Source organism: Dryobates pubescens, chromosome Z, assembly GCF_014839835.1.
Source record: "Dryobates pubescens isolate bDryPub1 chromosome Z, bDryPub1.pri, whole genome shotgun sequence".
NCBI classification, from domain to species: domain Eukaryota; kingdom Metazoa; phylum Chordata; class Aves; order Piciformes; family Picidae; genus Dryobates; species Dryobates pubescens.
In genome coordinates, this window is record NC_071657.1 from 105,214,245 (window position 1) to 105,226,962 (window position 12,718).

At 37.6% G+C, this 12,718-nt stretch overlaps 1 protein-coding gene and 1 non-coding gene across 3 annotated transcripts in view; both read right to left on the reverse strand.

Moving 5' to 3' along the window:
* The window catches only part of TBC1D22A (TBC1 domain family member 22A), a 166,539-nt gene that overhangs the window by 73,599 nt on the left and 80,222 nt on the right, over positions 1-12,718 (reverse strand). The gene's annotated exons all lie outside the window — the stretch shown is intronic.
* Positions 4,280-4,395, reverse strand: TRNAL-CAA (transfer RNA leucine (anticodon CAA)). Its single transcript has 2 exons — positions 4,358-4,395; positions 4,280-4,325 (listed from the first exon to the last, which is right to left on the reverse strand). It is a non-coding gene; the product is annotated as a tRNA-Leu (tRNA).

Here is a 12,718-nt window from a genome sequence, read left to right on the forward strand (position 1 = left end):
GTATAATACAGATGGTTTGAAAAATGTAATAGAAAGATATGCTGAACACAAAAATTCAATGCAGGATCTACAACAAAAAGTTACAAAATGAGAGAACCAAGAGCTTACGGCAAAGAAAAAGGAATTCTTGGTATCACAAATTGTCATCAGCTGTTCACGGGTAACTGTCATACAGACACTCTGAAATGCACAGCTTAACTAAGGGAGTCAGGTCACACGCAAAAAAAGGTAAATATGCAAATCATTAGCATAAGCTGACAGTGAAGTTAGAGGAAAGCTTCAGATCACCCAAAACTAGGATGGAGATAGAAAAGTAAAAAAGGGTCCAAAAATCCCTGTGAGATTGGAAGAAAGGGCAAAATAGCTCTCAAAATAGACAGTCAAGGGCCACAAAGTGGCAGAGCAAAACACGAGATTGTCATGTATCAGGAAAACAAGAAAGGCCAGAATATTAAGGAAGAAGTGACCACTACTAGGAGATAAAGTACTAGAGAGATAAATAACACAAGGTTCTTAGTATTTCACGTTGTTCTAATGATGTTGTACATTCCAGAAACAAACAATAATGATAGCAATTTCATAATTCCCCTAGAAGTATCAATGTTACTATAAAGAATCTATTTCTAATGGAGTTTCTTTTTTTAATACTAATTTATCCTATTTTTCTTCTCTCAAGGATGTGTTTCATTTTAGGTACTATGTTTTAGACAGTGCTAAAGAGTTAAAAATTATTTTGAAAGCTTAATAGCCTTGTCACAAGAACAGGCTGTTACAAAGCAAATCAGGTTAATCTATGCATATCAAGGTAGTAATCTGCAGTGTCGTAGAACATTCTGCACTACAAAGATGAATTTTGTTATGAATATGAACTAATTATTTTTCATATGGTAGAGAGGTTGGCCTGTGCTGTAAAGCAGTATCAACTTCAGATTTCTGAATTTCAAGTCTATTTTATGGTAATTTATTTTGTTTCTTACCTGGATGTAGTTCTGCTATTCAAAAATTTATTATGCACAATAATATGAACCATATATTCATATTACTGCCAATTTTGTATTGATGTGCAGAAGTAACAAAATGCTTGCATTTTTATTCAGCTATCTTCTTACATCTACTATAAACATTTCTGATCTGACTCTAAATTTTTACTGTTCAAAGTGGGAAACATGCATTCTTACATTAAGGTAAACTCTATCAACTATGAATTAACTACGGATGTTTTAATAAATTTGAAACAAGTAATCAGAGCTCTGTACAACATGTTAGCATTATTTTATCATTGTTAACTAAACTTGAGAAATATATGACATCAGGATAAAAAAACCAAACAACTATTCAAATAGTAGTTCTGGTTGAGTTGTCACTATTCACTTACATGAAAACAAAAACCAGCATAATTAACAGTGGGAGCTTGAGAAAATAGAACCAAGTAAATTCCAGCTTTAAAATACTAAACAACTTAATCACTTGGATCTGTGTTTCTTCATGCATCAAAGGTACTTCTCATCAACAGCAATGAACAAATGCCCTGAAGAGAAACTAATATTTTGCTACAGCTGTGTCCGAGAAGATGCATTAACAAGACAGCTAAATCTGTTTTGAGCCACTGCCCCACTCTCCTCCCTCTCTGGTGCAGGGTCCGGATTGAGGTCGAGGAGCCTAATAGGCAGGCAAATAGACAGGCAAACCCCAAGCCTCACGTTCCAGAGAGGCGACTGCACATGTCAGACGCCATGAGGGAAGGCTTGTGCAGTTTACTTGTCTCATAAACATTTTGAATTGATTGGCGGGATTTGAATGGCCAATGTGCCATTGGGCTGTTCAGTTTTCACAAAGGGAATTTATAGGGGGCAGACCTCAAATGCTCATTGCTCATTACACTCATTCCTCGCATGCTCGTTATTTCTCTTATCTCTCTCTTAATGGCATTCAAGGCAGCAACAAGCACCCTACTTGCTGCTATCTTCAAGGCAATTAACTTCTTTAGTTTTAGCAGGATCGTGCTTGAGTTGGGCCTCCACTACAGCAGCCTGCTCTCTCCTCTTCTCTAATTTTTTGGATACTGCCCTTATGGACCATAACTACAAACTCAAACCATCTCTTCATTCAGTAAAGGTTTTGGTAGTTAGCAGCCCGGTGGTTCATGAGTAAATTACGCTATTTTACCTGGTTGTTTCTGAGGTTTATAGCTTGTTACCTGTTGGTTCGCTCCGTTGTGAACTTGAGGTGGTCTGTCTATGCCACCCGAGGCAGCATTGCTGTTTGGTTTCGCACACATAAGGAGATTCTAGTCTGTTCCTCTGTATTCCAAGTTCTGATTGTTCTAGACTGTCATTCTACTGTTTATCAGCCTTCTATCATGCATAATCAGCTTCTCATTGACCAGGCAAAAGAACCTGAATCAAACTGTCTCGGGAAAACAATTTTGATATTTAATAAATCATATTCATATTTTGTCATATTTCCAGCCAATAAATCTATATCAACTAAAACAAGCTGTCATTTGGCTTACAGAATTTCCATTGTGCATAGCTAAAATTAGGAAGTCTCTTCTACTTACACATGCTAGTTTTAGATTCTTGTATTGGCAGTTGTAAAATAAAATTTAATAACTGAAGTGAAACAGCATGTTAAACACTGGAAGAATTTCATTGACATAAACCAGGAATAACTGAACTAAAAGCAGGTTACAACATTTAACAATATTCTATGTGGAGAATGACCTACTTTTTGGAAACATTGATATTACATATTTTAAGCATTTGCTTTGTGCAAATCCGTGTGACTCAGACTATGAACATAAGAGAATTAAATTCTGATAGTGTCATATGAGGTAGTGATAGTTTGGAAGGTGATCATTCAGAGGAACTCAGTTAGGTCTAAGTAAACTGAGAGAATACCTATTCAATCAACAGCAACAGTGGAATACCACTTTCAGAGAACAGCTCTACACCAAACAGCAGCTGAAACAAGAGTCAAAAGAGACTAGAGTCTGACATAGCTAACTAACCTTGCCTACTTTACTCAACATCTGGGGTAACAATACAGCACATCAGTAAAGCAAAACTATACAAGTCTTTTTGAACAAGATTTTAACATTTTTCTTAAGCCAAGTATATTTATCCCTTTATCTATGCCATTCATTAACAAAACATCCAGTGCATAAAATCAATTAATCTACAAACTGCTGCCCTTTAACATAAGTAGTGCTCATTGAGGAACCATTAACTTCTTTTAGAGAAATAGGAAAATAAACTTTCAAGTAGTACCAGATGATGAGTCTAAGGAACATATGTAATAATTTATTTGCTATGTAATGGGAAGTCATTTTATGCCACATTGAACTCAATAAAACATCATGTATTTGAATGCCAATTGATAATACTTCATCTCTACATAGGCATCTTTGCTCTGACAGTTAGTTGTTATGCTTATAGTACAAGCCAGATGGCCTAAATGGTTTTGCTTACATTGTCACATGAAGAGGAAATACAGCTATGCAAAATCCCCTCCATGTATGAAGAATTCCTGGGGGGGGCGGGAAGTAATCCGTGTACAAAGGTAGCATGGATTCACACCATCGAATTCCACAGTTGCTTCAGGACAACATAAGCACAGGCTGCTGCTGAAAAGGTAGGTTCAACCTAGCTTGCTGCCTTGCATGTAATTATACACTTTAATTTATGCCAACATAAATTACATAGTGTACATAGTGTACATAGTGTACATAGTGTTACATAGTCATGTAAGGAGCCAGATAGAGAAAAGTTCTATCATCCCTAAGCAACAGTGAAATCACAGTGAAGATGGAGAGTTTGGCATGCCAGGAAAGCTCCAATGCCTCACTCATTAGACATTCACCGTTGCCATCCTAGAAAATTCAGTTCATTGCAGTTCAGGAAAGCAGCGAAGGTGTAATGACAATGACATATATGGAAGCAAAGGCAGGAATGTATGCATTTGAATAACTTTAGCTACACAAGAACACAAACACACAACAACTGACCATGGTGTGCCAGAGATGAACACACTATAGATTCAGTATCACCAAGGTTGGAAGAGACCTCAAAGATCATCGAGTCCAACCTGTCACCACAGACCCCATGACTAGAGTAGGGAGGACAATAGTGCCCACTGCAGGCTTGAACTCACAAGCTTCCCATTAAGGGTCTTATGTGCTACCAACTGAGCCACACCACAGGCTCAATAGGCAATCACCCTACCCTCTCTGTATAGAACTTCTTCCTAACATCCAACCTAAACCTCCCCTGAAAAGTGGTGTCAGAAGTGGGATTCGAACCCACGCCTCCATACGGAGACCAGAATACCCAATCTGCCACAGGAAGGCGCAGAACGCCTTGAGTCTGGCGCCTTAGACCACTCGGCCATCCTGACACTGTATGTTAGCAGTGGCTTCATTTAGATGTCTCAAAAGGACAACATGGACACATTTTCCAATCACTTGCAAGAAAACTCCTATTTGAAAAGCATGTGATAAATTCTCAGTTCTTGACATGCCAATCTGCATATGTGTCATGGGTTGAGTTTAAATCTGGTGTTATTCAAAACCATTCAGCCTCAGGCCAGCTTCAAAATGAAAGCGCTGGCTGGAGCAAAGTATCATGGGGCTTGAAGTTCAGACTGTAACATGAGATGCTTCCCATTCTGATTGCTGCTTTTGGGTTCTGGGTGTTGCCTCTTTACCACAAGGATGGCAGTGGGACAGGTGGGAGCTGGCTAACTTGCTGGTTTTCTGCATTATGATGCTGCTTTCTGCATTTTGCTGCTCTTCTTCTGCAAAGAGGCTAAGGTAAATGTGCATCGAATTATTAGTAGTATCTCATTTGCTCAGTAAAACTTTTTATCTCAACCCAGAAATTTTTTGTGTGTTACTTTTCCCTCACTTCTGTGTTGGAGGGAAACAGGCAATATGGAAAATAGATGTGAAGTAGCTATTCTTACTACGTACTCATTTAAATCATGTCTAAAATAAATCACAGAATCTTTTAAGTTGGAAAGGACCTCCTGAGAACATCAAAAATCATCCAGACTGATCACCTTTTAAAGCAGGGTCACCTAGACTGGGTTGTCTAGTCTTTGGTTTACTTCTGAAGATCTCAAAGAACAGAAAACCCATAAACTGGGCAACTTACGACAGTAGTTTTTGATTTTCACAGAAAAAAAAAAGTGGTGTCTTGTGCCCGCTGCCTCTTGTCCTCTTATTAGGCATTATCAAGAATTTTACAAATATAACCATAATTCAGAGACTGAGAGAATATGTGAAAACTAGATATACTGCCTTTGGAATTACAGGAAGGTTTTATGAAAATCTGATGTGTACAGAATCTGGAAATTGTATAAAATTAAAGAGCTTATGCATGTGAGAAAAGCAATTGCCCTTTCTTCTATAGCAACAAGATTCTCTTTCATACTTTGGTCTTCAAGAATAGTATTAATTTTAATAAAGCTGCCTTCTAGAAAGATTGGCTATTTCAAAGTAGATAAGAAACAAAAGAAACTATTTTCCAGACTGTATCTAACATTCTGTTATCCTATAGAGTCATGCATCAAGATCTTGATCAATGAAGCACTTTAGAGTACGTGCATAGTTAACAAAATTCATGAGCTGTTCTATTTACATTAATGAGATTACTCACGTTATTTAAGTTAAGCATTAAGAGAAAGTATTTTATCTTATCCTCTCTGCATTCACAATCAAATTCCATTTAGCCACAGAAAATTTAGCATCTGTTTCAACAGTACTGGAACTTAAGATCTTGAACACAGGAAAACCTACAGGCTTCCTTATGCATATCACTAAGTTTTGATTTTCTATGCTTTTTTTGCATGTCCAAATACCTCCTCACAAAATAGCACAGCTACACACATTTTTCCTTATTTTCCAGTTTCAATACTCTCTGATGACAATGAAAGCTACTGAAGAATAATGTACCAAAATTGGCAACATGCAAACACATTTGCAATACACACTTACATATATCAAAACCAGCTGACCTAGTTGACTAGAATTTCATGTGATAAAAGTCCTTTTGAATATAATTACAGGAATTTTAACTTACTTTTGCAGAAAGTCAGAGAGCTTCCATTCTAAGCTTAAGATTTCTAAATTTAATTGTCTACAAGGATGTTTACTTAAGTTACTCAAGTAATGAAGATGCAGTCATAATGTTCAATGTAGCCTGGAAAAGGGATTAGGCTAACCAGCTAATTCTAAACCATAACTTATTGGTCTCCAGGCTTCTCTGAGTTTATTTCCATCAGCTATCATGGAAGCTTAGACAACCAACACAGCAACACACACAAGCTTAAAATCAGACATCTATATGTTTGCATTTATATCTCAAACTCAACCCCACCTCCATCGTTCACAGTACACCCACAGGTAGGAAGGTCACAGATAAGGAACCTCAGAGTTCCAAAAGCTTTAAAAGACTTCCAAACCCAGAAATTCCCACATACTGGTAAGTAATATGCAAACCCATTCAAAAGCATGAATTTGTACTTGCTGATAACTTGACTTTCACAAGGAGTCTGTCTGAGCCTCTCATGCAAGCAACCATTTGCAATTTTGTAATTGCTAGTATTTCAGTGTGTATTAGAATACAGAATAAAACAGGTTGGAAGAGACCTTTGAGATCATCAAGTCCAACCTATGACCCAACACTATCTAATCAACTAAACCATGGCACAAAGAACCCCATCACAGTCTCTTCCTAAACACCTCCAGTGATGGTGACTCCACCACCTCCTTGGGCAGCCCATTCCAATGGCCAATCACTCTTTCTGTGAAGAACTAACATCCAACTTAAACCTACCCTTGTGCAGCTTGAGACTTTATCCTCTTGTTCTGGTGCTGGGTGCCTGGGAGAAGAGACCAACCCCCACCTGGCTACAACCTCCCTTCAAGTAGTTGTAGATGGCAATAAGGTCTCCCCTAAGCCTCCTCTTCTGCAGGCTAAACAACCCCAGCTCCCTCAGCCTCTCCTCATAGGGATTGTGCTCAAGGCCTCTCACCAAGCCTCATTGCCCTTCTCTGGCCACATTCAAGAGTCTCAAAGTCCTTCTTAAATTGAGGAGCCCAGAACTGGACACAGGACTCAAGGTGTGGCCTAACCAGTGCTGAAGTCCAGGGGCAGAATGACCTTCCTGCTTCTGCTGGCCACACTATTCCTGATGCAGGCCAGGATGCCATTGGCTTTCTTGGCCACCTGGGCACACTGCTGGCTCATATTCAGCCAGCTGTCAATCAGTACCCCCAGGTCCCTTTCTGCCTGGCTGCTCTCCAGCCACTCTGATCCCAGCCTGTAGCACTGCATGGGGCTGTTGTGGCCAATGTGTAGAACCCAGCACTTAGATGTGTTAAATCTCATGCCATTGGACTCTGCCCATCTGCCCAGCCTGTCAAGGTCCCTCTGCAGAGCTCTCCTACCCTCTAACAGATCAACATCTGCCCCCAGCTTGGTGCCATCTGCAAATTTATTGATGATAGACTCAATCCCCTCGTCCAGATCATAAATTAAAATATTGAACAGGATAGGGCCCAACACTGATCCCTGGGGGACACCACTAGTGACTGGCTGCCAGCTGGATGTGGCACCTTTCACCACCACTCTCTAGGCTCAGCCCTCCAGCTGGTTCCTAACCCAGCAGAGAGTGCACTTGTCTAAGCCACAAGCTGACAGCTTGGCCAGGAGTTTGCTATGGGGGATGGTGTTCATTTACTCCAAAGTGGTAGCACCTCTCATGGTCCCCAAACTGCTCTACTATGCCACAAAATTTAGGTAAGACATACAGAAAGTGCCAAGATTGAGTCTTTGAGCAAGGCAAAGAAAGAGGCAAACAAGTCTTTGTTAAAGCCTAAATGAGAAAACCCTACTGTGTATCTTTATACCAAAAAACACTCTTGGGAATCACCCACATTCACAGAGGTATATTATCTACTAGATGAGTACACAGTGATCCTGTGAATTTTACATTTCTGAGAAATATCTAAAAAGGCACTAAAATACTAACTTTTTTAAAGTAATACCAAAATAAAGACAGAGCTAAGCAGATGAGATGTATTAAGTGATACGGATAAGAAGACAGTTAGGAGAAGTAAAGGACTGGCAGAGGTATAAGAAAGATTTTATTTGAAGGAAGAAGGAAGTTAACTTTTTCTTTTTAAATTCTTGTCAAGAGGAAAAAAAACATGGTGGGGGGAGGTGAAGACATGTAATTGCAGATCACAGACAGGGATGTGAATGGGCATACTGTTCTGTGCAAGGCTGTGGTCCAGCTGAAAATCAGGAACTTCTTAGTCTGCTTTCATTGGGAATTTGGGAACTCTTGTCTTTCAACAAGAAATTGAAAAAGAAATAGGAACAACTAACAAACTGGAGCTGGATGATCAACAAAAGAGGATCAAGAGTACATGCACCTTGTTATAATTATTTAAATAGCATTTGACTTCTTTTCTAGGATAAAACCTGAGAGCTTATGTAACTATGACTGTGTATTTTAAGGTCATGCTGAAAAACTGATTAAAAAACTTGGTTTTTCTCCATTGTGCACATAATTCTTATGCACAAGATAAAGGCTGTACATAAAGTTATTTATACAGTTGAAGATAAAGCATAAGTCTTTTTTTTTTACTAACTTTACCTTCTTTTCTTTTGAGTTTTATACTATCTCTGATTGCAGTTATCACAAGGTAAACAGTAAGAGGTCATTGACTTCAGTGATATACCACTGAAAATATAATTGCCTGACACAACACAACCCTAATGAGCACCACTCTTCTCCATGGGAGGTTGCCTTGGCAACCAAGTTATCCCAGAAGGTAACTATCCATGTGACAGAAGGTGATGACAGTCAGTTACCTGACAAAGATTTGAAAAGTATAAAAACTTTTCAATTACTCAAGTTTAAGAGAAACTTTATGTAACAGAAGTCTACTGACATTAAGAGAAAATATTGAGTTGCTGAACACAAAAGGTCCTAGAAACTTCTGAAGAGATGCAGAGTTAGAATACGGATGTTTTGTTTAAACCGCAACATGTTTAGACTGTCAGTGTTGCAAGTAATATCTCCTTTTCCTATGTTCACACATATTCCTATGCTGTCCAAGAACTGAATTTTATTTAAATCATACTTTTAGATTTACTTATAAAGAAAACAATGTGAGAAGTTGATCTGGAATTACAGTGAAAGGGGATGAGATCAAGGCTGGGCTCAGTAGATAGCAGGATAGTAAATTGTAACTCTCAGGTAGGAAGCTAAAAACAAAAATTCCCGAGAGGAAACAAGAGGTGGCAAGATCAAAGGAAGAGGCATGACCTGAGTACAGGCTCCAAAGGATGCTGCTGATTTTGAATGCAGGAGCTGGTTTCTTTGACAACATACTGCAGGTGGACAATAGGAATCACTACCAAATCACAAAATCACACAGTATTTTTCAATTTACTTCCCAAGAATATTTACTTTCACACTACATCTGTCACCCCACAACATTTAACACATTGGCCAGTTTCAATCAAATTGACAAATACCTAGAAATCTTAAAAGACTTCATCACAGCCATGTGTTAGTAATTGGATATTACATATTCAGATGTCCTGACACTTTGAACACAGTCACCTAAGCACAACTCTAAAATTAAGTTGCTATTGAACATGAGAGAAAGTGGTAATGAATTAAAAGGGGAAAAAACTAAGAGAGTAAGATTGTGTAGCTCAGGAAATTACTAAGTGGTCTTGAAAAAGAATAGTTTGGTAGAGATGTAAAATTATCCAGAATAGCTTCTACTAGGAAGAAAAACAAAAAAAAAGCTGGCTGCAAAAAGCTGATGAAAGCTGTCATGTTAGTGAATAATAAATTGGCAAATGAAATCAGTTTGGATATACACAAAGAAGGAAAAACAAAACATACACACCTGATGTCCTTGACATTAACTGCTGAGACAAGCTGGACTAAATATGAAAAGTTACCTGAAATAATTTATTTTCAACAGGAGTAAAGAAATGAGAAATTACAAATACAGAAATAAACAAAGAGACAACAACTTCATCTCGCTCTCTGAATCTACAGCGTGCTCGTCTCTTGAAGAAGTTTTTATTTAGCATATGACAGAAATAAAATTTATAGTAAAACTCTAAAGAGTACCGAGGAGAAAGATAAGCACAAATGAATGAAATGGCTTCTGTAAGTACATATACAACCAGGTTTGAAAAGGACTGATTATGTACTGAGACAGAAAAAAATGAGTAAGAATGATTGGACAATGTTTGTCATAATTGAAGCAGTAAGTGGTAGTGAATTCCAAAGAACTTTTTGTTACATCAAAGAAGGAGAATTTCTTTTCATGCTGTACAACTTGCAAAAACAAACAAACATAAAAAAACCACAAAGCCAAGCATCGCCACAGGTGTATTTCAAAACAATTAGATACATATTTAATAACACTCAATGGGAATTCTGTAAAGCACATAGAGATGTAATAAAGCTTCTGAGTAGTAGAAGATGGGAGGGTATATATTTTCTGTACTCTTTTGCTCTCACTCTACATGACTCATTTTTTGCATTTAACCTAACCTGGTTCAAGGATTTTTATGGTTCAAACCATGTTTTTTATAAAAAAGGAGAGAACAGACCACAGTGAGAGATCTTACACTCCTGATGAAGGAAAAGATGAGAAAAATTGTCTACCTATTACCATGAACTCAATATGGAAAATAGATGTTAAAAAAATGAAAGAAAGAAAGAAAGAAAAATACTCCTGGCCAAGAAAAATTAAATCTGCTTTCAGTAGATATATTTTGATTCTCTTGTCTCAGGTGGCTTAAGGCTTTAATTGAGACCAGAGTAGTAATAGTTTTCTTGTATAGATTTGTTGGTATCTGTTGAGAAATGCAGCCCTGTTTCAACATTGATTTGATTTTATTTTTAAATAAACACTAATCACAAGACAACTCTACTGAAAACCAGACTTAAGTAATTTTGATGTACAGGGAATAAAAAAATCTCTGATTGAGTTTATGTCAAAAATGGAAAAACATGAACAAAAGCTGTAACTGCAGCTTTGAACATTTTTTACATTTCAGTCATTGACAGTCAGACAAATAACACTACTACATGTACCCTTTTTTGCCCCCTCTTTTCTCTCTTTTTTATTTGTTTCTTTTTTAGCCAGAGGTAGTAGTGTTACAATTATTGTAACCAAATTTTTATTTTGTTAAGTCCCAGGAGTTAGACCTCTATTTTCCCATTTGGATAAAAAGAAAAGCTGTGTTTCTGCAGTTTTTCCATGAACTTCAGTAAGATTTTTAGGTCCTCAGCACTTCCACAAAATCATAGCCATACTGTTTAGTAAAACATAACAATAGATGTCTACTTTTACATAAAATATGTATCATCAAATGCTAGCAATGAGCTACCTAAATGATACCACCAAATAAATGGGAAACATTATGTCTGTTATCATACTAGGCAACAGAGTATATTAGGTCTAACTTGACAATAAAAATGAACAGTAAGTCAAAGAAAGAGAAAATAAACTCCACCCCTCTTTGAAGAAGAAATGGATATAAATGGCTGGTCAAGTATATGTGACAATACTTGGTCTAATGAAGACATATTTTCCAGACAAAAAGAAATAATATTTATTTTGAGCAAAGGAAGCATCAGTCTCTTGTCTTAAGAAGAATAAATTTCAAGGAGGAAGATGGACCCATCTGCGGGAGTGGAGCAAAGCATAAACCAGTAGGTTCCACCAGATGTGGGTGCTCTCTATTGAAGTTCGCCTAACAGATGAAACCCGAGAACCAATCTACCATCTACCAGTTAAGATAGTCTTTGTAGGAAAAGACAGCAAATAAGCTGGAAAAGGCAAGCAGTTATTCTGATTTAACACTAGGGTTCAAATGACAGCTCTGCTCTCTCATCCTCTGTCTTAGACTGGCTGTGGCCCTTTCACTGGGCTAATCTGAAGAAAACTAACAGATACTGTCAAGGAGCAGAGGGTAACAGGAGCTAGGAGAAAAACTATTTCAGAATAAGAAAGTAAATCAACTCACCAGTACTATATAATTCTATCAGTGTTATTATTTGCTTTCTCCTATACCTCTTGTGAATCTTTGTAATTGTTTTGTATCTTACATGGTAGGATTATATGCTTTAATTTGCATTTAATTTTTACAGCAAGCCTTAAGATATTTTGGTAACACAAAACTTTTCCTCAGACAGGAATAGGATAAAGCTGTAAAGTAGGACACCAAGGCACTGTAAACAGTACTTTTCTTTCCTGGCTGTCTCTGCAGGGTATCCAGTAAGTCTGAGTGAGCGACTCATTGTTTTAACTACATCAGCCTACTGGTAAGCCAGCAATACAGCAGTTATCTAAGTGGTACTAAATAAAAAGGCCTCCTGGCAGGAGAAAAGTATTAGGCTGTACACTTAACTGTAAGTATTCATATTGCATTTGCCACCATACACTTAAAACGGAAAACTAATATACACAGCTGCTACAATTTTGTTTGGTTGGGGTCTTTTTGTTTTGTGGGGTTTTTGCTTGTTTCTTCATTCTCTGAGTAAGTTTTGACCCATGGAACTTGCGTCAATGTCTTTTCTGAAAATTACATACTACTACAGATTTACTTAAGCAGAGAAATCACTGCACAAATGAGCACAAAAAGGTAATTTGTGTGAGAACATCAGATAG